Source organism: Carcharodon carcharias, chromosome 13 (assembly GCF_017639515.1).
Source record: "Carcharodon carcharias isolate sCarCar2 chromosome 13, sCarCar2.pri, whole genome shotgun sequence".
NCBI classification, from domain to species: Eukaryota; Metazoa; Chordata; class Chondrichthyes; order Lamniformes; family Lamnidae; genus Carcharodon; species Carcharodon carcharias.
The window spans coordinates 67,274,492-67,300,253 of record NC_054479.1 but is presented as its reverse complement, the minus strand read 5'-3'; the positions used below and the strand labels follow the sequence as shown (position 1 = coordinate 67,300,253).

The following is a 25,762-nucleotide window of genomic DNA, read 5'->3' as shown; positions in this document are numbered from 1 at the left end:
CAGGTCTGACAGCATCTGTGGAGAGAGAAAGAGAGTTAATGACTTGAGTCCGAATTACTCTTCTTCAGAGCTAATGAGAAGTAGAAATGTGATGAAATTTTAACTATGTAAGGGGATGGAGCAGTTGGAGCAAAGTAGAAGGTCATGGACAGGTGAGAACTCAGGGGAGATTGACAAAGATATCATGGACACAAGACAAAGGGAGCATTAATGGTTGGGTTAAAGAACTACTGGTAGTAGCATAAAGGTAAGAGCAGAATGTGTTAATAGCAACACAAGGCTCAGTGCTCTGAGCACAACATAGAAATCAGCGACTGATGGTCCTGTGTGTGTGGTGGCCGGGGGCAGGGGGAGGCGGTGGGAGGGGTGGGGTGAGTGGTGGGGTGCAGGCAATGGGGGGAAAGGATTAAAAGACAATAATAATTAACATTTTTAAAAAACATTTGATTAAAAAAGGAGTAAAGATGGAGGAGAGAGTTCATAATTTAAAGTTGTTGAACTCAACGTTAAGTCCGGAAGGCTGTAAAGTGCCTAATCGGAAGATGAGGTGCTGTTCCTCCAGTTTGCGTTGAGCTTCACTGGAACAATGCAGCAGGCCAAGGACGGACATGTGGGCATGAGAGCAGGATGGTGTGTTGAAATGGCAAGCAACAGGAAGGTCTGGGTCATGCTTGCGGACAGACCAAAGGTGTTCCACAAAGCAGTCACTCAGTCTGCGTTTAGTCTCCCCAGTGTAGAGGAGATTGTATTGGGAGCAGTGAATGCAGTAGACTAAATTGAGGGAAGTGCAAGTGAAATGCTGCTTCACCTGAAAGGAGTGTTTGAGTCCTTGGACAGTGAGGAGAGGGGAAGTAAAGGGGCAGGTGTTGCACCTTCTGCAATTGCATGGGAAGGTGCAGTGGGGAGGGGATGAGGAGTTGGGGGTGTTGGAAGAGTGGACCAGGATGTCCTAGAGGGCCTGATCCCTATGGAATGTTGATGGGGGGGGGGGGGGTGAGGGGAAGATGTGTTTGGTGGTGGCAACATGCTGGAGTTGGCGGAAATGGCAGAGGATGATCCTTTGAATGCAGAGGCTGGTGGGGTGAAAAGTGAGGATAACGGGGACCCTACCATGGTCCTGGGAGGGAGGGGAAGGTGTGAGGGCAGAGGTGTGGGAGATGGATCGGACACGGCTGAGGTCCCTGTCAACCATATTGTGGGGGGGAGATCCTTGGTTAAAGAAAAAGAGAGATATGTCAGAAGGGCCATTTTGGAAAGTGGCATCATCTGAACAGATGAGATGGTGGCGAAAGAACTGAGAGAATGGGAAGGAGCCCTTACAGGAAGCGGGGTGTGAGGAGCTGTAGTTGAGGTAGCTGTGGGAGTTGGTGGGCTTGTAATGATTATTGGTGGACAGTCTATCACCAGAAATGGAGACAGAGAGGTCAAGGTAGGGAAGAGAAGTGTCGGAGATGGAGCATGTGAAGGTGAGAGAGTAGTGGAAATTTGAAGCAAAAACAATTTTTATTACCTGATCTTAAAACAGCAGCCACAGCAAATAATGGCTCCACACAATGTTCACCGTAGCTGTAGTCACAGATCCTCCATTTTCCCCAGGTTTCCCAATTGAAAATAGCAAACTGCTGCTCTAAGCACTGATAACAATGATCTCATTGGGGAGTTTATTATTATGACCAATTGCAGTTGGTAAAGCTGAGTTATTTAAAAATCCCAGAGGGAAACTTTAAACAACTGTCATAACCTATCATTTTAAGTGTTATTTTTGAGATGTGACTCTAAATTCAGGAATCAGACCACCAGTTCTCGAGGTTTTACATTAAACTAAATGAAACATTTTACTAATTTACACAGGTTAAAATATATATACACGTGGCTGCAAATTATTACTATCATAACTTTTAACAAATTCCCAAACTAATCGCAATTAAGGCAACAGCAACCCATAGACTTAATTAAGCACTACGCAAAGCATTTTCACCGTATGAATTCAAAATGAGGTTCTTTTCACTATGGTTCCTGTGGAGCCAGTTGGAGGCTTACAGCTGCCTTTTGATCTCACATTGCCTCTGCCCTGCACACACAAAACTGCTGAAGTTATACCTACCACCACTGATTCAATTCAAATTCTCATTGTCTCACCAGCCTCTTTGAACTTCACCTTTTAACAATGAAAATCCTTTCATTGTACCAATTTTATTAGTAATGTGAACATATGGCTTGGTAGCTGCTTGATGGGCATCAGATTTCACCCTATTTCTTGAATTCTCTATTCAAAAAATGCAAATGAATGCTATCTCTCTTACATATCAAAGCACCCAGAGTGGCTGGCTTTAATCTAATTAAGATGCACCACCCACAGACTAAACCTCTATTTTAAAAGAAAAATATTTTCCAAAATATTATATACATTAATAGCTTCATGGCACTCATCAGCCAATTAATTGGAGGTAAGTGGGTTACTGTCTATCTCCTGTACCTTGCCTTCGTTTTGACAATGACGTGTTCCGAAGGCGTCAGGAATCTGTAATACCATGTGAGATTGGGATTTACATTTGGCGCCCAAACCCATATCCTTGCCTTCATGGGCTTTTGAAAATCAAGTGTCAAGAAAACAAGAAATTGTAATATTTTTCCTCTGGTAATAGCCCTGCCATATTTTCTTATGAACTAGAAGTCAGGCTGTAATTGGATTAAGAGCTAGAGTGACAGCAAGAGTCTAAAGTCAACAGTAAGAAGTGGTTTGACATGTTAATGAACCAAGATGAACTTCAATCAGAGTTTTACATAACGCAATAACAGGAATAGTTTTGTTGGCCAGAGGCTGCAGAGAAACTCCTGAGCAACTTTTGAAACCTAAGCTCAGTCACTGGCCCGAGCTAGCTAGAACCAATTTGAATTAGCAAAGATAAAGGAAATGTGTTGAGACACAAGTCTTTATTTAGAAAGGAGTAACGAGGTTAATGCTACCTAAGTCTTGGAACAGAGCCAATGAGAATATGCCACAGACTAGGCAAGCAGGCCTAAACCAACGGGAGAGAGACAGCACAGCTTGGAGAGATAAGATTCAGTATAAGATTGGAGGATTTTGGGCATGGAAGCAGTGAGAACTTCGGAGAACAACCATCGTGGAAGTGGAAGAACCTACATCAGCGACGTAGAGACGACATCGAAAGAGAGAGAGAACGGAACGCCTGGCTAGCGTCAGCTCTCCTTTTTGGGTATTAGCTTTTATATTCTGTGACCACTCAGGAAGTGTCAGAGAAACATAGTTGGTGTGCGTTTAGATCCTAGTTTTGGGTATAAAACTGTATAACCTGCTGAAAACTGCATGTCTATATTTAACCAGACTTATAAGCTATATGTAGATGATCTAACAACGTGAATAAAGCAAGTTTAGAGATAAGAGAGAATTGACTATTCTCTTCTTTTTACTAAGCCAATAACCATTACCGGTGACTTCCGGCAACAGTTTGAACTGAGTTGTTGTAGTTCAAAGTGGGTATATGCAGGTTATAAAAAGATATAAGATAAAGATAGGGTAACAAAAACCAAACTAGCTGGAAAAACTCAGCAGGTCTGACAGCATCTGCAGAGAGGAACACAGTCAATGTCTCGAGTTGTACGGACTCGGAATGTTAACTGTATTCCTCTCCACAGATGCTGTCAGACCTGCTGAGTTTTTCCAGCTAGTTTTGTTTTTGTTTTGGATTTTCAGCATCTGCAGTATTTTGCTTTTATAAAGATAGAGTAAGTTTGTTTTTACAAGTCTAAGAGCTAAAGTAAAGAACAATTTAATCAATCCTGGGAAGAAAGCATTTATGAAGAGACTGGTTGAAGCAAAAGAGAGATGAAAGGAACGTATTTAAGGAAATACTGAAGTCTATGTGAGGGGATAGTTGCTTAGATCTCCCAGATGACAGCAGGATAGCTGGTCAGAACTCCCAGAAGACAGTGTGAGCAAGACTAGACTGAAAGAAGCAGTTGCAGTTAGCATCAGAGAACATCCCAAGTAAAAAGCACTGTGTGGTAAGATTACTGGGCTTCCATAGATTTTAAAATCTATAAGTATAGTTGTTGAACAGAAAAGGGGAAGGTTAACACTGAGGGTAGTTAAGATTTGTGGAACTGCTTTAAAGTACTGTTGACTGTGTGAAGCCATTCTTTTATTTAAGTGTAATTGCATTTTTTTCTTTATTCTTTTAATAAATGTTTACTTTACTATAAAATCATCACAAGTAGCTGGGGATATCATTTCCTGATTTCAGTGTTGCTCCTCATACTATACAAATTGCAAAAACCAATTTGGCAGCTGTTTCAAGTTTCCCTCTGGCATTTGAGTAGCTTGGCATTTACCATCTGCTGTGCCATAGCACAAGCGCATGGTAAGGGAAGAGTGCTCCTGTTACGAAGGAGCCATTCCAATTTTCTATATCTGTAAATTTTCTGACTGAAAAGTCAGGCACACTTCCCCAATACAATATTCCTTAATTTGCTACACCCAGGTTATCCAATAGCCCCAGGAGAATGGGCAGAAAAACCCACATGCCCAATGCTGGGATCATTTCCATGCCTCAACCATATACCATGTCTGTGTCGCTGATGTAATGATATTTGTGTATACAAAGCTCCTATTTGAATTGGAGGTAAGTTTGTAGTTGGATGCTGCCTGGAGGGCATATCGCGATGGCAGACAGCTGCTATGACTGGCTTGCCATTGCCTTGCAGGATGGAGCAGAGCAGAAGGCCAGCACCGTCACAGTGCAAACAAGTGTCTAAATGTTCAATCATTATCTTGAACTGCTCTGGTCAAGTGATGGCAACTTGTGTCACTGCTTGAGCACCTCAGTTAAAATTTCCCTTTGTTTTCAAATAGTTAAATCTGCAGCAACACTACATACCACTGTGCTCCCACGCAATACCATGCACCAGGCCATTCACTCTTCCCGTTCTCAGAATTCAAATCTTTGTTCTGTTCCTCTCCAGCCTGTTAACAAGCTCTTCAATGAGCTTATCAGCTGGTTAATTGGAGGTGAACAGGTTTACCCACTCCCCCGTCCTGGCCTTGCTCAGCGGGCACCACGGGGTCTGTGGTATTTTAGCGACCCCTTTTAATCAAGTTTTGATTTGATGTTTGTAAGTTTCCTTTAAGATATTGCTTTTCATTTTGCAGTATTCTTTTAAGGGGCTGCCTTTTAATTTGTCCCTCATTTTGTTAATTAAGTTTACTTGGTTTAATTAAAATAGCCGCCCGGCCTCGCTTTCATTGCAGCATGCTGTGGAGGTGTAGGAAGACCATCCTGGAATGCAATTTTCAAAATGCACCTGCACCCGATCTCACCCCATAGGCGATTGAAAATTCGGTTCCACGTCTTTTCCTCATCTGAGTTTTTTTTTTAAGTTGATTTTGAAAGCAAAGGATGTCCCTGATAATCACTTGATTATCACTGGGTGGAGATAGTTAAAGTCTTAACAATCAGTTTCTCCACGGAAGGTGGGCGGGTAAAGACTCTAATCCAAAGAGGAGGTTCGGAACTTTAAATATGATAATGAGGCTGCCAGCCATTCAACTTTTAAACTTTAACTGCTGTCAGCCGAGATTCCTGAGGTGCTGGATTCTTGGTTTCAGGAGGTATGTGCCTACCTTCCAGATCCACCTATCAGCCAGTGATTCATCCATAAACCGGCCCTGCCGACCACGGCTCTGCCGACCACGCCCCCGCCCGGCCCCGCCGACCACACCCCCGCCCGGCCCCGCCGACCACGCCCCACCCGACCACGCCCCCGCCCGGCCCCGCCGACCACACCCCCGCCCGGCCCCGCCGACCACGCCCCACCCGACCACGCCCCCGCCCGGCCCATCCCTCCAAGGCTTCCAAACCCTTCCTGAATCCTCTGACCTCCACATCCTCTCAAACAGGTCCTGATGACCCCATAGGTTTACAATCTCAACAACCCCACCCATCCACATGAGGCCTCTGACTTTCAAACCTCAGGCTGCCAATACTTTGATCAACCCTCCCCCCACCCCCACCCCCAACTCCACCGCCCCTTCCTCTGATTAACCGCACCCCGTCTGATCCATCTCCGCCCTAGACTAACCGGCTGCAGACATGTGCTCCCCAATGAATCCGTGATGTAAGTGTCTCATTATGGAGTGAAAGCTCCACAGCATGGAGGATTCCTGGTTTCTTGGTCCACACAATTTTTTCACTGCTCTGCTTCCAGCAGGTCAGGGCACTGAAAGTTCCACCTGAATGAACACTGGGCCTGTAGCTTTATAGTTATTGTATAAGTGTAACATTAGTCTGCACAGTGTCTCTAGGTGTAACATTAGTCTGCACAGTGTCTTTTTTTTATTTGTTCATGGGATGTGGGATCTGGGCAGCCCTGACTTGGCTGGCATTTATTGCCCATCCTTAATTGCCCTTGAGAATGTGGTAGTGAGCTGCTTCCTTGAAACACTGCAGTCCATGCGGTAAAGGTACACCCACAATGCTGTTAGGGAGAGAGTTCCAGGATTTTGACCCAGCGACAGTGAAGGAACGCTGGTATATTTCCAAGTCAGGATGGTGAGTGGCTTGGAAGGGAACTTCCAGGTGGTGGTGTTCCCATTTATCTGCTGCCCTTGTCCTTCTAGACGGTAGTGGTTGTGGGTTTAGAAGGTGCTGCCTAAGGAGCCTTGGTGAGTTGCTGCAGTGCATCTTGTAGATGGTACACACTGCTGCCACTGTGCGTCGGTGGTGGAGGGAGTGAATGTTTGTGGATGGGGTGCCAATCAAGTGGACTGCTTTGTCCTGGATGATGTTGAGTTTCTTGAGTGTTGTTCGAGCTGCACTCATCCAGGCAAATGGAGAGTATTCCATCACGCTCCTGACTTGTGCCTTGTTGAGTGTGGACATGTGGAGGTGAGTTACTTGTTGCAGGATTCCTAGTCTCTGAAACTCAACACCATCCAAGACAAAGCAACCTGCTTGACTAGCACCACAACCCATAAATGAATAAATTTAGAAAAACTTGAACTCCCTTCCTAACAGCACCATGAGTGTATTTACAGCACATGGACTGCAGCGGTTTAAAAAGACTGCTCAGTACTACCGTCTTAAGGGCAATTTTTCACATCTCATAAAAGAATAAATAAAAAGAAATGGGAGCAAGTAGTCTCAGTGGTTAATGCACTTAAAAGATGCTATCCTCACATAAATGTATCTTCACGTGCCCGTACTAAAGCTGAAACGATAACTTTGTGCATGATTCAATTCACCACAAGCCTTTATACACCAACCAACAATCTCTATTAATCACTACCCATGCCTAATATTTATAACTTTGCCCTAACATTCCATTCTCAGCACTGCTTGAAGCTTCACACCCACATCCTACACCTTGCACAAGCCACAAGATATTCAACCATGACTGATCCATCACCCAAACATATTGCATCTGCCTTACTTGAAAGAAAGAAAGAGATACTTGTATTTTTGTAGCACTTTCACAACCACAGGATGCCCCAAAGTGCTTTACAGCCAATGAGGTACTTCATTGAAGTGTAGCCATTTCTGACATCCTCTTGGAGATCACACCCAGACCTGAACCTCCCCTCCTGTTTCCTTTTAGAAAAAAATGTGGAACAAAAGGATTCATTACAATCTTAGTTGTGAAAATGGTCACCTCATCTTCTTCCTAAGCCTGTGCTTTGGGCTGAAGTCCAAGGAAGTGCCAGCTTATTCCTTTGAGAGAGCTGTTGTTGCTGCAGATGCAGAGAGATGTTCAGAGATTGGCAGGTGAGTGTCTGTTTAAGGGCCTTGGCTCACAATGTCTGTCAGAGGAATAATGCAAAACTGTTTTAGAAGATTCCAAAAAGGATACAGGGTGTTCATCCCAACTAGTCCATATCGATGTTTATCCTCCAGATGACCTGTATTTCTAATCCTATGTGTCCACTTGGTCCTTTACCCCTTTGCTCTGTTTTTTTTACAATCAACAATCTAATCTACTTTTAAATGATGACTGTAGTATAATGGAATATGTTTGTCTAAGTCTCACAAAGGCTTAACTATAATAACCTCATAGTCTGTGATGTCACAGAAGGAAGTGACTATACTCATAAGAACATAAGAAGTAGAAGCAGGAGTAGGCCATTCAGCCCTTTGAATCTGCTCTGCCATTCAGTGACATCATTGCTGACCTTCTACTTCAACATCATTTTCCTGCACTGTCCCCGTATCCCTTGATATTTTTAATATGTAGAAATCTATCAGTCTCAGTCTTGAACATACTCAATGACTGAGCCTCCACACCCTCTGGGGCAGAGAATCCCAAAGATTCATCACCTTCTTAGTGAAGAAATTCCTCCTCATTTCAGTCCTAAATGACCTGACCCTTATTCTTACTGTGTCCCCTGGTTCTAAACACACCAGCCATGGGAAACAGCCTTCTTACATCTACCATTTGGAGCCCTGTAAGATTGTTGTAGGTTTGAATGAGATACCCTCTTATCCTTCTAAACTCCAGAGAATAAAGGCCAGTCTATTTAATCTTTCCTTATTGGACAATTCCTCCAGCCCAAGAAATAGTTTGGTTAACATTTGTTACCCTCCCTCTATGGCAAGTATAAATTTCCTTACATAAGAAGACCAAAACTGTATACAATACTCCGTGAGGTCTCACCAAGGATCTATATGATTGCAGTAAGACACCATTACTCTTATACTCAAATCCTCTTGTAGTAATGGTCAACATACTATTTGCCTTCTTAATTGTTTGCTGTACCTGCATGTTAGCTTTCATCGACTCATGAACAAGGACACCCACGTCCCATTGAAGTTCAACATTTCCCAGCCTCTCACCATTTAAGAAATACACTGTATTTCTGCTTTTCCTATCAATTTCTTGTGCCAAATTTTTGCCCATTCACTTAGCCTCTGCTATTTGTTGGCCTATAAACTCTCACCAATATTTCCTGCCCCTTAGTTCCACCCAAACTGATTCTAAATCTTGATCTTTAGAACTAAGTTCATCTCTCACTACAGTACTAATGTACCCTCTTTAATTATAGAGCTACCCCACCACCTTTTCCCAGCTTCCTGACCTTCCTGAATGATACGTATCTTGGATATTCAGGCCCCAGCTTTGGTTTCCTTGTAGTCACGTCTCTGTAGTGGCTGTAAGGTCATACATATGAATTTCTATTTCAGCTGACAATTGATCTGTTTTATTGCAAATGTTGCAGGCATTCGGATACACAGCCCTTAGTTCAGTTTTATTTACTGTATTTGCAAACTCTAGTCCTACTTTCTGCACACTCATATGCAATCACTATCTTTACCTGCGATACTCTGATTATCATTACCTTTGTTGTTATCTTAATCTATTGCCTTGTCATTTCCCTGTAATTTACTCAATCTTCACCTACATGATCTCTTCCCCTCATCTTTTAATTTACAGCCCTCTCTACTTCCATAGCTATATGACTTGCTAGAACACTGGCTCCAGCACAGTTCATGTGAAGTCCTCCCAACGGTACAGCCCCCACTTTCCCCAGTACTGCTGTCAGTGTCCCACGAATTGGAACCCACTTCTTCCACATCAGTCTTTGAGCCATGCATTCATCTCTCTAATCTTATTTACCCTATGCCGATTTGCACGTGGCTCAAGTAATAATCCAGAGATCATTACCTTTGAGGTTCTGCTTTTTAGTTTAATGCCTTGCTCCTCAAACTCCCTATGCAGAACCTCTTTCCCAGCTTTATCTAAGTCATTTACTAAAATAACAAGAGTGCAGATGACTAATTGAATTAAGGTTTGGTGTTTGGTGAGAGGGGAGTTTTAAGTGTTAATTTTGTTCTTAAATTTTGCTCTTAAAATCTAATGTAGCCTGTAATTAGCAGTAATTGCAAAGTACTGTGTAAGCAGGCTAAGTTCTTTCTTTCTCGCAGTTTAGACAGGGTAAGCTCACTCCTAGCTAATTAACTACTCAGCTCTTACAGCTAACTGGTTGAACCTGGCTACTGTAGCCGCTGTTCAGTTTACTATAAATTCACGGCTCTGAGTGCAGCCTTGGCAAACAGAATACAGCTGGTTGAGTGAAGAATTGGAGCAGAAATTTCTCCCCGTTGGGGGGGTTATGCAGGGGGGGACAGGAGCGACATGCGAACCCAATCAGCGTCCTGATTGGATGCTTGCCGCCATTTTACGTGGGCAGGTCAATTAAGGCACGCCCATTGTGAAGCACAACCGGGAGCGCTGAGCACAGAGGTGCCTCAGGGAGATTAGTTTAAGTTTTCAAAAATAGAATAAAGGTTAAAAAAAATTTTAAGGACATGAACCCTCATTTGAAACTGTCACATGAGCTGGGACATGTCCATTAATTTTTTCACAAATTTTTATGTAATTAATAAACCCTTCATGAAACCTCATCCCACCCATGGATGAGGTTTCATGAAAAATCTGAAAGCCGCCTGGGCTCTTTGCCTGCTCGCCAACGTTAAGGTTGGACGGGCAGCATTCTTAACTTGTTTAATATCTTTGTTAATGGCCTTAATAGGCCTTTGACAGTTCAGTGGGCACACAGCCAACCCGGCTGCATGCTCGCCAAACTGACAATCTAAATGATGCACAGTGATGTCGGGACGCCCGCCCAATGTCACCGCGCATCATTTTACGAGTCGGTGAGCGAGCCCTGCCCCTGCTCGCCAACAGAAAATTCTTCCCTTGGAGTTTGGTGACAGGGGGATTTTGATGAAGTGGGGAGGGTGCATTTGTTTCCTTTTTCTATCTTTTACACCCCGTAGAAATTGGTTCTTGCTCTACAATAGGGAAAGGAGTTAGCTGTTTGGTGAGTATCTGGTAACTGGGTAAGTTCTATTCTAACCCTAAGGTTTAAAATAGTACACAATTTGGTAGCAAAGTTAATAAAATATATAAGAAAGTAACATAAGTGATTAATATAATTAAGTAATTATTTAAAACAGATTAAGAGTGGCAGGACAGATGATGTGTCAAGGCTGCAGCATGTGGGAGCTCCTGGATAACCTTGTGATCCAAGGCAAACACATCTGTAGTAAGTGTTTGTGACTTGAGGAACTTCAGCTCAGAGTCATTAAGCTGGAGGCTGAGCTGCAGACACTGTGATACATCAGGGAGGTGGAAAGTTACCTAGATGCTTTATGCCAGGAGGCAGTCACACCACTTAGGATAGGGTCTTCTGATTTGGTCAGTGGCCAGGGACAGGAGGGTGTGACTGTGCATCCGGCAATTATGGGGACCCAGGGTGCAGGAGTGTGAGCCTCTGCAATTATCCAATAGGTTTGAGGTTCTCTTAGCTTGTTTGGATGAGAGTGGGGGCTGCAGGGTGGATGAGCAAACTGACCATGGAACTGTGGTACAGGAAGCCATTCAAATGGGGGGAGAAACAGAAATGTAGTGGTAGTAGGGGATAGTATAGTGAGGGGGATTGACATTGTTCTCTATGGCAAAGAGTGAGAGTCCGGATGGCTGTGTTGCCTGCCCAGTGCCAGGGCTCTGGACATCTGCTCAGGGCTGGAAAGGAACTTGCAGTGGAAGGGGAAGGATCCAGTGTTCATGGTCCATGTAGGTACCAACAACATAGGCAGAATGAAGAAGGAGGTTCAATAGATGCACCCAGAGACATGGAAAAGCATCAATGCATTGTTAATGATTAGCAGAAGACTGTGTGTAAAGAAACCTGAAAGGGGAATTAATTTGCAAAAGAATAGTTTTTGAAGTAGTGACTGATACATTATCAGGTAATTTGCCATTTCTAGATGACGATGCTGGCTAAGGAGTTTCACTTATGTAGGGGGCCAAGATCAGGAGGCAGAACTGATCGGTACTCAGAGGAGAGACAGCCTGAATCCCAAAGTAATAGAATTTGTCAGACATAAAATAGGGAAAATAGAGAGAAGGTGAAATGTGTGGCATGAAAAGCAAATAATGGTGGCAGCCCAGTCCAGCTGTTGCTGGTGCGGAAGAGAAAGGCACAGGTGTGGAAACTGTCCCACCAAAGACTTGCAATACCATTGGTGCAAAAGTATGGGCATTTTCAGGCAGTACTTCACAGTAGAAAAAAATAGGCAGAAGAGTCAAAGAGAAAACAAAGTCCAAGAGGTTGAAGATTCTCAAGACATTGAAATACCCTTCTTAGGAGAGATTAAAAAAGGGGAAACTATTGGATTGCAGAGATCCTGGCAGAAGGTCACAGGACACACTTTAAATTAGACACTGGAGCAGCAGTTTCAGTTCTTTTGAATGCTGGACCATGGTTAAACAAGAGAGTTCTTCAAATAGCCTGCACTGAGAGTTGGTGAGTGAGACAATTTTAAGGGATAATTTCTATCCAAAGTCTATTTTTTTCTTTAATTTAGCAATTAACTAAAAGTTACTCCTTAAGTTAAGAGAAGTTGAGTTTTATTCAACTTGTAAAACAGGTCTACAATTACTCTGAGAGCAGCTACAGCTAACCTCTCCACTTGCAATGGCAAAACCATGAGATTGCAACAGATTAACAAGCCAGAGCAAATATGAGTAGCAACACTTTTAACACTGCTGGGGAGAGACTGTTACAAATTGTATTGCACCCTAAAGCTCTCCGAAGAACAGAAAAAACAAACTGCAGGGATTTTGAAAACACGCTTTAAACCCCACATGAATGTAGCTTAAGAACTGTATTTATTCAACATTAGGGCTCAGGGTGAAAAAAAGTCCATTGTTCCGTATGTGACTACAATAACACAGCTTGCAGAATCATGTGAATTTGGGCGACTAAAAGATGATCATGTTAAATATACAGTTGTCTTAGGCATAAGAGACCCGACAGTGACAGTAAGTCTACCGAGGGAGGAGAAACTTTCCCTCAAGAAAGTGATAGACATGTGCAGAACCATGGAGGTTATAAAATGTCAGCTAGAGCACATCTATGGCAGAACAGACCAGGAGATACATTATGCTGAGAAATATTCTGAAAGAGCAGAGCAATCCGGGACAAAGAGCAGGATGCAAATACTGCGGAGGACATCATACTAATGAAAAGAAGGATTGTCCAATGTGGGGAAAGCAGTGTTTTAACTGCAAGAAGCGAAATCATTTCACACACAAGTGTTTGGCTAGAAAGAAGCAAATCAAGCCTACACAGATGGCCACTGGAGAGATATCAGCAGAAGAGTCTGAGCACTATAAACCATACAGCAGGTTGATTCCATCAAGTCAGTAGGTGATCAATGGTTTGTGACTGTTACAATGATGACCTCAGGAGAGTGCCAAGTGAACAAGAAGTGTCAGATAAACACTAGTGTGTCTGCAACATCATGACTTTCACAGGCCTGTGTGAAGTGGCACAACATGGTGATCCAAAAATGAAGCCCTTGAAAGTAAGGATGAAGCTATACGATACTCATACCGAGAGGACAAATTAGTCTGAGAGCCCATTGAAATGGCAGGAATGAAAACCTGGAGTTCCAGATCATAGATGGTATGCAACAGCCCCTCATCTTAGCTGGAACGAGTCTGAGGCTTGGGCTGGTAACCCTGAATGTGCCAACAGAGATTTACATTTCGCAGCACACAAGACCATTGCCTGCTGCACAGATCCTAGAGGAGTACACAGATGTGTTTATAGGGTTGGGGTGTCTACCAGGAGAATATCATCTAGAAGTAGATGAGGATGTAAGATCAATTCAGCGCTTGTCGAGAAGAGCTCCAGCTGCCCTCAAGTCCAGCTTAAATGACAAGATAGAAGAGCTGGAAAAGAAGAGAGTAATCAAGAAAGTGACAGCTCTTTCAGGCTGGATTAGCAGCATGGTAGCAATGAAACAATGGAAAGCTGAGAGTATGCTTAGACCCAAAGGATCTAAATAAAGCGCTAAAGAGATCTTGTGTGCGAAATGATTTGGCTTCTTGCAGTTAAAACACTCCTTTCCCAATGCTGGACAATCCTTCTTTTCATTTATATAATGTCCTCTGCAGTATTTGCATCCTGCCAACCATCGAAAGAATATTGCCACAACTTGCCGAAGCAAAGATCTTTACTACCATAGATGCTAAGGATGGTTACTGGCAAGTGAAACTGGATAAAAACAACAGCTTTAATTACATCCTGGATGCTGTTTAGGAGTTACAGATGGTTGTGCATGCCGTTTGGCATTTCCGTGGCTCCAGAAGAGTATCAACACACACAGCATCAGATAATCAGTCAGTGATCTTCCGGGACTGGAAACCATAGCGGATCATCTCCTAGTCTAAGGATGTGGAGACACAATGGAAGAAGCCATAGTTGACTGCGATCAGAATGTAATACGACTGCTAGAGAGAGCTCACCAGATGAAGCTGAACGAGAAACAATTGCAACTGAAGATGCCGGAATTCAAGTACACAGGTCATGTACTGACAGCAAAAAGTCTTTTTACCTGGATCATGACAAGGTGAGAGCTGTAACAGTGATGCAGTGACTAATAGATATGAAAGAAGTGCATTGATTTGTTGGATTTGTGAACTATTCAGCAAAACTTTTGCCTAATTTGTCATTGGAGTGTGAACTATTACATAAACTCACTTCCAAGGATGTGCAGTGGTATTGGGGAACAGAACAAGAAGCAGCGTTCACTAAAATTAAACAACTAGTGATAACAACACCAGTGCTCAGGTACTATGACATCAATGATGAAGTCACCTTGTTGTGTGATGCCAGTGAGACAGGTCTTGGAGCAACCCTAATGCAACAAGGACAAACAGTTGCATTTGCATAAAGAGCATTAATGCAAACTGAACAATGCTACTCTCAGATTGAGACAGAGTGCCTGGCCGTTGTTTTTGCTTGTGAACATTTTCATCAATACTTGCCTGGGACTGATAAAGTAACAGTGGAGTCTGACCACAAGCCACTTTAAGCACTTTTCTCAAACCGCTACTATCTGCTTCAAAGCATCTGCAAAGAACGTTAATTTGTTTACAAAGATATCATCCGAATGTGACATACAAGCAAGGAAAACCGATGTACATCGCTGACATGCTGTCGACAGAAGCACTCCCTATGAAGAAAGTTGAGGATTGTTACAACAGAATGTGGAAATCTTCCAGATTCAACGTGAAGCAGCAGCTCAATATGCTCTGGAAGTTATCAACCCAGCAGAGACATCGAATCTGACAGATGAGCACCTTGCTGAAATCAAGCAAAATACCCAAAAAGATGCAACTCTCCAGGTGCTGCAAGAAATAGTGCTGAAAGGATGGACTGAGAGCATCAAGGACACACTTGTGTTCAGAAGAGTGTATTGGGCATACTGAGATGAATTGACAGCCCAAGATGACATCTTGTGCAAAGGAAATAGAGTCATCATCCCTAAGGAGATGAGAGGAGAGATGCTGAAATGCATCCATGCAAGTCATTAAAGTATTGAATTGAGATTGAGGCAGTCAAGAGAAGTGCTCTACTGGCCAACCATGAGCAATGAATTTAAAGACCACATTGGCTAGTAACACATTTAGCTTGTAACAAGTACCAAGCTAAACAAGCTAGAGAGCCGTTGGTGACGCATGACATCCCAGACAGACCGTGGATGAAGCTGGGAGTAGACCTCTTCCTTACAACAGGAACTTATTATTTTGTCACTGTAGACTATTGTTCTGGCTCGTATTCAGACCAGCTGACTTCAACGATAGGAAAAATAGTAGAATGCCTGAAAGCACACTTCAGTTATTAAGGCATTCCAGACATAGTGACAAGTGACAATGGCCCTCAGTTCACAAGTGAAGAATTCAGCTGCTTCACAAAGGCTTGGGAAATTCAACACTATATATCATCTCTGTACTATCCCCAGTCGAATGGAAAGACTGAGGTGGCAGTAAAAATCACCAAAGGAATCATCAAGAAATTGAGTAAATGTAGCACAGATGGATACAAGGCAATCCTCGAGTGGAGAAACACACTGACTGAAGGCACGGAAAGTAGTCCAGTCCAAATACTAATGTCACGCTGCACTCAAACTACTCTTCCAATAGCAAAAAATCTACTGAAACCAGAAGTAGTAACAGGTGTGAGTGACAAAATCAAGGTGAAGCAGCAGAAAGCCAAATATCATTTTGACAAGACTGCCAAACCATTATCAGAGTTGAGCACTGGGGAGCCAGTCAGGGTACAAACCTTCAACGCCCTCAACAGGAATCAGCCCACATGGCAAATTGGGACATGAGTAGAGCAGTTGTCACCTTGATCATATGCAGTGGAAGTGAACAACCAAAGATACCGGTGCAACTGTAGACTTATAGGAACAACTAGAAAAGCTGTTCCTTCACAGGCGGCTGATCTGGAAGATTGGATCTCATCAGCTGCACAGAGTGCAGAACGACCTCCACTCCCAAAAGTCCAACAACAAAATGGAAATGGAAATCAGCAACAGTCACCATGGCAACAACAAGTGCCATGGGAACAACACTCCCTGGAGAAGGTACATCATCCAGACGGATAGCCAAGGACAATGTGCACCTGTACCATTAAGGGACCTGCATGATTTAAGGACAATGTATGCAATGCATTTGCAAAGACTAATGAAAATAATGAACAATTTGTTAATGCATGAAAACAAGTTGGTATAGTGAGTAACTGGGTAATTCACAGCTACAGATGATAGCACATGCAAATTTGTCTTTTGTTTGTTATGAAAAGGGGGATGTTTGGTTTTGAAATGCAATCATTACTACATGCCTATCCAGCTTGCTGTAGTTACGTGACCTCTACCATGAGGGAATCCCTGCAGGCAGCCATCTTACACAGTTCAATACACCAGAAAGACTGTGGTTTTTGAGCTTGTAACATTTAAGAGAAGATAAGTTTTTTACCAGCCTTAGAACAGGAGTATACAAGTGCTCTGAGAGCAGCTACAGCTAGTTAATTAGGTAGCTAGCTTAACCTGGCTTTCAGAAGCTTGAAGCAGTTGTTTTTCAGGGAGCATAAAAAGAGGCTTTCCTCAGTGCTGCTTCGTCTGCATTGAGAATGCTGCTTCGGGTGCACAGAGTGTAAAGTGAGAGTTTGGTGAGTAAGAGAGTTAGGTCGGGGTGGTGCTTCTTCCTTTTTCTAACCGTTTCAGCCTCCAGTAGTTGTGTCTTACTTCGGTACAGGAGAAGAAGCTGATTGGTGGATAACTGGTAAGTTATTCTACTTATTCTAATTGTAATAAATAGTTTAAAGTTATGGTGTGGCAGGTCAGCTCAGCCAAGTGGAATGCACACCCAGCAGTATGCGGGAAGTCATGGACGCACCATGTGCCATAGATGAATACATCTGCAGGAAGTGTCACCGGCTGCTGAAGTGTAAGCTCTGGGTTTCAGAAATCAAGCAGTGGCTGGAATCTCCAAGGCAGGATACAAGAATAAATGGATAGCACATTTGGGGAGATAATCACACTGCAGGTTAGGAGCATGCAGGTGGATGGGCAATGGGTGATCACCAGGCAGTCTAAGTGAATCAGGAAGATAGATTCAGGGACTCTGCACTATCTTGCTTGCTAATTGGTTTTCCATTCTGGATACTGGTGAGGGTGATGGTTCCTCAGGGGAGTGCAGCCAGATCCAAGTCCATGGAATCATGGGTGGCTCAGCTGCACAGGAGTGAACGAAGAGGAATAGAAGAACAATAGTGATAGGCGATTTGATAGGGGATCAGACAGGCATTTCTGTGGCAGTAAACATGACTCCAGGATGGTGTGCTGCCTCCCTGGCACCAGGGTCAAGGATGCCCCGGAGCGATGGTAGAACATCCTCTGCAGGAGGATGAATAGCTTGAGGTCATGATCCACATTGGTACCAGTGACATAGGTAAGAAGACGGATGAGGTCCTGAAAGCGGGTTTTAGGGAGCTGTGAATAAAATTACAAAATAGGAACTCGAGCAATAATTTCAGGATTACTTCCAGGGCCACATGCTAGTGAGAATAGGAGTAGGAGGATTGTTCAATTGAACATATGGCTGGAGAATTGGTGTAGGAGGGAAAGCATCAGATTGTTGAGGCATTGGGAGCGGTTCTGGGGTAGGTTGGACCTGTACAAGATGGAGGCATTACACCTTATCAGGATCAGCACTAATATCATTGGAAGGAGATTTGCTAGTACTGTTAGGGAGTGTTTAAACTAGCTTTTCGGAACCTGACGGGTAGATCAAATTGAAAAGAAATCAAGCTGGTAACAGGAATTAGAAAAGTAGCAAGTGAAATTAAAAGGTAGACAAATTGAAGGCAGGCATCAACTAAGCTTAGAATGAGGAATAATGTCAAAAAGAGAAAGTTAAGGGCACTGTCCCTGAATTCAAGCAACATTCGTAACAAGGTAGATGATTTAAAGGCACAAATAGAGGTAAATGGGTATGATCTAATTGCCATTATGGAAACATGACTACAGGATGACCAAGACTAGGAACTGAATATTCAAGGATAATGACATTTAGGAAGGTCAGGCAAAAAGGATAAGAAGGTCATGTTATGCTGATAATAAGGGATGGGCTCTGGACATTAGTAAGGGAGGATCTCAGATCGGAAGAACAAAATGTGGAATCTATCTGGGTGGAGTTAAGTAACAGCAAGGGGCAGCAGACATTGGTAGGAGTTATTTATAGGCCACCAAAAGGTAATGGTAGTGTGGGGCATGGTATTAATCAGGAGATTAGAGAAGCATGAAACATGGGTAATACAGTGATCATGGGCAACTTCAATCTGCACATAGACTGGGTAAACCTAATGAGCACTAATGCTGTGGAGGACAAGTTTCAGACGTGTGTTAGGGATGGTTTTCTAGAACAGTATTGTAATAAACTTGGTGTACTGGACAGGTTTCTTGTTATAAACAGTAAACTTCATTTACAGAGCTCATGAAGAAGCTACATGCTTGAACCAGGTCCACAACTAGAAAGCTCCGGCCCTAAGATTACCCGCACTTAGGGCTGATTCAGCAGTACAATCATGTGATCCCTAAAATAGTGTAAATGCCTTTACTTACAACCATTACATTCCTCCCTCTTAGGGGCAGGATTTTCTGCTGAGTGGGCAGACATACGTCCAACCAGCTCAAGCATAAAATGATGCGCTATTATGTTGGGAGAATGTTCTCATGTGACATTTTGGTCCAACCTTATGGTTAGCGGGCAGGTGAAAAGGCCAAGCAAGCAGCCTTTGGATTTTTAGGAAACCTCATCCACGGGCTGGATGAGGTTTCTAACAGCAATTAAGAATTAAATTAAAATTTTTACATTTCATTCATAACATGCCCCTGCTCACGTGACTGAGTCACATGAGGATATACATTTTTAACAGTAGAAACTTTTTTATTTTTGAGTTCTTAAATCTTCAGCTCCTTGACGCAGCTCTGTGTCTCAGGGAGCTATCACTGGGCACACCCACATGCGTGCACAAATTTCCATGTTCGCCCTCCTCTCACTCCCACCCTTGCAGCGCTGAGTGCTGCATTGTGCGTTTCATGCTGGCTGGCTGTTAATTGGCCAGCCAGTGTGAAATCGATGTTGGTGCCTGATTGCGGGTGGTGGTTGGCTTCACGACCGCTCCCTGGCCCATCCGCTGTGCCCGCCTGACAAGGTAAAAGTCCTGCACTAAGTCTCTGAGGTGGTTTTCTAATTTGGTTAGAGCAGTGTAGCTCTACGACTTGAAATTCTTCCATTGGATCAACTTGAACATGAACTGTAGCATCAGGGACATCCTTAGACAATGGCAGTTCAGAATTATTCACTTCAGCAGAGACATCAGGTATGTCTATTCTATGTCGATCTGGAGCCTCAGGGATTAAAGGTTTGGCTTCAATGTCAGGTGGAGTAACTGGCTGTTGGAATGTCTCTCTACTTCTTAGATGATCCAGATGTTTCCGAACAATCTGGTTTTCTGCTTCCACTTGGTATGACAAAGGTCCTGTTTCAGAGACAATTATAACAAGAACCCAACTAGGTCTGTTTCAAAAACCTCACAGGAAAACTCTCTCTTCCACAGTAAATATTCAAGCTTTACTGTGAATATCATGGTTCACTTTCTGACTACCCTGATTCTTCTCTACCTTCCCCTCCAAGTTAGAAAACACCAGACTCAATCTTGTATGAAGGAAGCATTTCATTAGTAATTCAGACAGTGTTGAACCCATAGTTGTAGAAGAAATCTTGAAATTCGTGTTTCTAATGTTCCTTCGGATAATTTCTTCATTCCTGTGTTGAAGGCTTGCACTGCTCTTTCTCCTAACCCATTGGATGAGGGATGATATGGTGCTGTTTTAATAAGTTTAAACCCATTTAAGCTCATAAATTTCTGGAATTCCGTAACTAGTGAAAGCAATACCATTATCTGAAACGATGACTTCTGGTAGGCCATGTATACTAAAACACTGACACAGCTTTTTAATAGTTGCACATGATCTCGATGATCTAACTTCATGCACATCCAGTTAGAATGCGTGCTGATGATCAATAAAAACATGGTACCTAAAAATGGACCACCCCTTTCGGGCAACAGTCCAAATAAATTCTTAATTTATAAAAATCATCCAGCAATATTACCACAAGCACCCACTGTTGCTATAAGGGAGGTAATTCATAGTGCTTCTCTCCATCTCACTCAACAATGGAACTCCATGACTTTTAACAAAACCTTGTACTCTGGACCAAACCAGTACTTCTCTGGGGTGGCTAGAGGCTGCTTTTTCACAGGTTTATTTCACACAGTCCACCTCTCAGGATCTCACAGGACCACTCCCATACAACTTTCCTTCTTTCTTTAAATATGTTTTCTCCCTGTTGATTTGTAAATCCCATTGTTTCACCCTTACTTTGGTAATTAATTTTCCCAGAATATAAAAATCTTTCATGTTGTCCTTTTGGCCAGCAATTTCAAGAAAAATAACCAAATAACTTTGCCTTATTTATCTTGCCAGTTGTAAAATATCTTATCCTGTCCCTTTGAAAATCAAACAACCTCTCAACTTATCTAAAAATGCGAATTCCAGTCACACTGTATCTGCTGAGACCTCATCTTAGCTCACTCATCTCCATTTCAAAATAACTGTTTTTACACTTAATCCCTTTGATGATTCAAACCTTACAGTCTAACCATCTTTAGTTTAATTAAATTAGTCACACACAAACATACATACACAAGCCTGTTTTAGTATACCACAGTAATATTTGGAAAAAATTGATATTTCTTTTACAAAAGGATGTGATAAATGGACAATAATGATGGGATTGGGCATAGTCAACATGGATTTATGAATGGGAACTCATATTTGATGAACCTGTTGGAGTATTTTGAGGATGTTACCAACAAGTTTGATAAAGGGGAGTTGGTGGACTTAGTATACTTGGATTTTCAGATGGCTTTTGATAAAGTTCCCCACAGGAGCTCGATTATCAAAATTAAAGCATATGGGATAGGAGGTAATATACTGGCCTGGATTAAAGATTGTTTAACAGGCAGAAAATAGAGAGTAGGAATAAACAGATCATTCTCACATTGGCAGGCTGTGACTAGTGGGGTACAGCAAGGATCAGTACTTGGGCCCCAACTCTTCACAACCTATATCAATGATTTGGATGTGGGACCCAAATGTAATATTTCCAAGTTTGCAGATGACACAAAGCTAGGTAGGAATGTGTTGTGAGGAGATGAAATATAGCTTTGAGAGGATTTGGACAGACTTAGTGAATGGGCAAGAACATGGCAGATGGAATATAATGTGGAAAAGTGTGAGGTTATCCACTTTGGTAGGAGGAACAGGTGTGCAGAATATTTCTTAAAGGTGAGAGATTAGAAAGTGTAAATGTACAAAGAGTCTTGGGTGCCCACATCACTGAAGGCTAACATGCAGGTACAGTAAGCAATTAGGAATCACAAGAGGAAATGAGTACAGCAGTAGTTATGTCTTGTTTCAATTGTATATAACTTTGGTTAGATTGCACCAGGAGTAAGTACTATGTGCAGTTTGGGTCCTCTTACCTTAGGAAGGATACTATTGCCTTAGAGGGAGTGCAACGAATGCTCACCAGATTTGTTTCAGGGATAGTGGAACTGTCCTATGGAGAGAGATTGGGGAAACTGGGCCTATATTTTCTAGTGTTTTAAAGAATGAGAGGTAATCTCATTGAAACCTAAAAAATGCTTAAAGGGACAGACAGGGTAGATGCAGGTAAGATGTTTCCCCTGCCTGGGGAGTCTAGAATCAGGGGACACAATTTCAAAATAAGGAGGAAGCCACATAGGGCCAAGTTAAGGAGAAAGGTTTTCATTCAGAGGGTTGTGAATCTTTGGAATTCTCTACCCCAGAGGACTCTGGAAGTTCAGTCATTGAGTATGTTTAAAGCAGAGATTGACAGATTTCTAAATAACAATGACATAAAGAGATATGGGGATAGTGCGGAAAAAAGGCATTGAAATGGATGATCAGCCATGATCGTATTGAATGGCAGAGCAGGCTCAATGGGCTGATTGGCCTACTCATGTTCCTATGTTACCATCCTACAAAAAGCTACATGAACCAGGAGGTATGGAGCTGAAGGTTCTGGGAGAATTAACAGCTACTTTAAAGCACTGAGAGAAACTAATTACTGAAATACTGTACATACTGGGAAGTGGTGGCATAGTGGTATTGTGACTAGACTAATAATCCAGATACCCAACGTAATGCTCTGGGGAGCCAGGTTCAAATCCCTCCAAGGCAGATGGTTGACCTTGAATTTAATCAATAAAAATCTGGAATTAAAAGTCTATTGCAACTTTTGTCGGTTGTTGTAAAAAAAATCCATCAGGTTCACTAATGTCCTTACCTGGTCTGGCCTACATGTGACTCCAGGTCCACAGCATTGTCATTGACTCTTAAATGTCCCCTGAAATGTCCCCTGAAATGGCCTAGCAAGCCACTCAGTTGTATCAAACTGCCTCGACTTAGGTACCGGAAACAGCAATGGCAAACTCAGCCCTATTGACCCTGCAAAGTCCTCCTTACTAACATCTCGGGGCTAGGGCCAAAATTGGCAGAGCTGTCAACAGCCTGACATAGTCATTCTGATGGAATGATATCTTACTAATGATGTCCCAGACACCACCATCACCATTGCTATGTCCGGTCCCACCAATAGGGCAGGCCCAGCAGAGGTGGTGGGACAGTGGTATACAGTCAGGAGGGAGTTACTTTGGGAGTCCTCAACATCGACTCTGGATCACATGAAGTCTCAGCTCAAACATAGACAAAGAGCTGTCGTGCTGATTATCACGTACTGCACCATCCTCCCACCCACAACCCCGTCAGTTGATGAATCAGTGCTGCTCCATGTTGAATACCACTGGGCGGAACCACTGAGGGTGACAAGAGCTCAAAGTGTACTCTGCGTGGGGGATTTCAATGTTCATCATCAAGGGTGGCTCAGCAGCACTACTACTGACCAAGCTGGCCATGTCTTAAAGGACATAGCTGCTAGACTAGGTGTGTGGCAGGTGGTGAAGGAATCATCAAGAGGGATAAACATACTTGACTCATCCTCACCAACCTACCTGCTGCAGTTGCACCTGTCCATGACAGTATCGGTAGGAACCACCACCACAAAGTCATTGTGGAGACAAGGTCCCGTCTTCACATTCAGGACACCTTACATCGCGTTATGTGGCTCTAACACCATTCTACATGGGATAGATTTTGAACAGATCTAGCAACTCAAAGCTGGGCATGCATGGGGCACTGTGGGCCATCAGCAGTAGCAGAATTGTACTCAACCACAATTTGTAACAAAAACAGAATTACCTGGAAAAACTCAGCAGGTCTGGCAGCATCGGCGGAGAAGAAAAGAGTTGACATTTCGAGTCCTCATGACCCTTCAGCAGAACTGCTGAAGGGTCATGAGGACTCGAAACGTCAACTCTTTTCTTCTCCGCCGATGCTGCCAGACCTGCTGAGTTTTTCCAGGTAATTCTGTTTTTGTTTTGGATTTCCAGCATCCGCAGTTTTTTGTTTTTATCACAATTTGTAACCTCATGGCCCAGCATATCTCCCACTCTACCATTACCACCAAACGAGGGAAACAACCATGGTTCAATAAAGAGTGCAGGAGGGCATGCCAGGAGCAGCACCAGGAATACCTAAAAAAAAATGAGGTGTCAACCTGGTGAAGCTACAACTCAGGACTACTTGTGTGCCAAACAGCGGAAGCAGCAAGTGATGAGCTAAGTGATCCCATAGCCAAAGGATCAGATCTAAACTCTGCAGTCCTGTCACATCCTGTTGTGAATGGTGGTGGACAATTAAACAACTCACTGGAGGAGGAGGCTCCACAAATATCCCCATCCTCAATGATGGGGGAGCCCAGCACATCAGTGCAAAAGATAAGGCTGAAGCATTTACAACAATCTTCAACCAGAAGTGCCAGGTGGACAATCCATCTTGGCCTCCTCCGGAGGTCCCCAGCATCACAGATCTTTACCGGTCTTCAGCGAATTTGATTCCCTCCACAAGATATCAAGAAAGGGCTGAAGGCACTGGATACAGCAAAGGCTTTGGGTCTTGACAATATCCTGCAACAGTACTGAAGATGACTTATTGATGCACGAGTCCACTCGAGCTGAGTAAGAGTGAGAGCTGTACCAAAAACACTACAAGAGGCAGGATTGACACTCAACAGTGAGTATAAGTTTTCACATCCACAATCAGGTTTCTGGGTCACATAGTGAGTGCATAAATGAGGAATAAAGGTTGATCCACTGAAGACCAGAGTCATAGAAGAATTTTCAGCTCCAAGGAACATTATACAGTTTTCACGGGAATGGTAAGACAAGTGGCAAAATTTCTAAAATTCTTAACAAAGCTCAACGAGCCACTGCATTGTTACACCAAGACAATGAATGGTGCTGGGAAGAAGCACTTCAGAATCATTTAGAAACATTCAAGGAGAGGTTGATGCTATCAGAGGTACTGGCTGGGATTTTTCAGCCTGTCAGCACCAGCATTGTCGCAGACGGGATAAGAAAATTTGGAGAGTGGCCAAAAGTACAGAGATGGAGAATGCAGGCCAGTCTATTACGTATCACATTCGTTAACAGGTACAGATGAGAGATATGCAGTAATCGAAAAGGAAGCATTAACAGCCATGTGGGCAGCAAGAAATTTGCTGACTATGCCTTAGGTCTTCACATTACGATAGAAATAGACTATGAACCTTAGTCACACTGTTGGATTTGAAAGAACTTGCAGCAATGCCATCAAGAGTTCAAAGGTTTGAATTAAAATTAATGAGCTTTGATATGCAGAGTGTATATGTTCAACGGAAACAAAAGTGCGCAGCTGATGCATTATCACACATTGAAACAGAGAATCCAGAAAAAGACGATATTGAATTTGTGGAAGAAGTCGAGGCGTTTGCTATAATGACATTACTAGCAACTACACAAAGATTGAGTGAAATGCAAAAGGTTCAAAAATCAGATGCAGAATGTAAGCAGTTAAGAGAATTTTGCATTATTGGATGGCCAGCATATATCCCACATGGTCCTATCTTAAGACCATATTTTGAGCAGAGAGCACATCTGACAGTGATCAATGATTTGCTGATATACGATGATAGAATGGTAATTCCAAGAGTATTGAGACTTGAGATCTTACAGCCTCTACATCAAGGTCATTTCAGTATTACCAATTGCAGAGCCAGAGCATAGTTTTCGGCCTGGTGACTGTTTCCCTTGAAGCCATTGGAAAAAGTTATATCCAGATATATCACATATCCAATTCAC

General features: G+C 42.9%; 1 protein-coding gene across 1 annotated transcript in view; it reads left to right on the top strand.

The window, feature by feature from the left end:
• Positions 1-7,691: 7,691 nt before the first annotated feature.
• The window catches only part of LOC121286054 (glutathione hydrolase 1 proenzyme-like), a 114,706-nt gene continuing 96,635 nt past the window's right edge, over positions 7,692-25,762 (top strand). The window contains exon 1 of the mRNA XM_041203065.1: positions 7,692-7,781. The gene's annotated coding sequence lies outside the window, so the exon portion shown is untranslated. The remainder of the gene's footprint in view (positions 7,782-25,762) is intronic.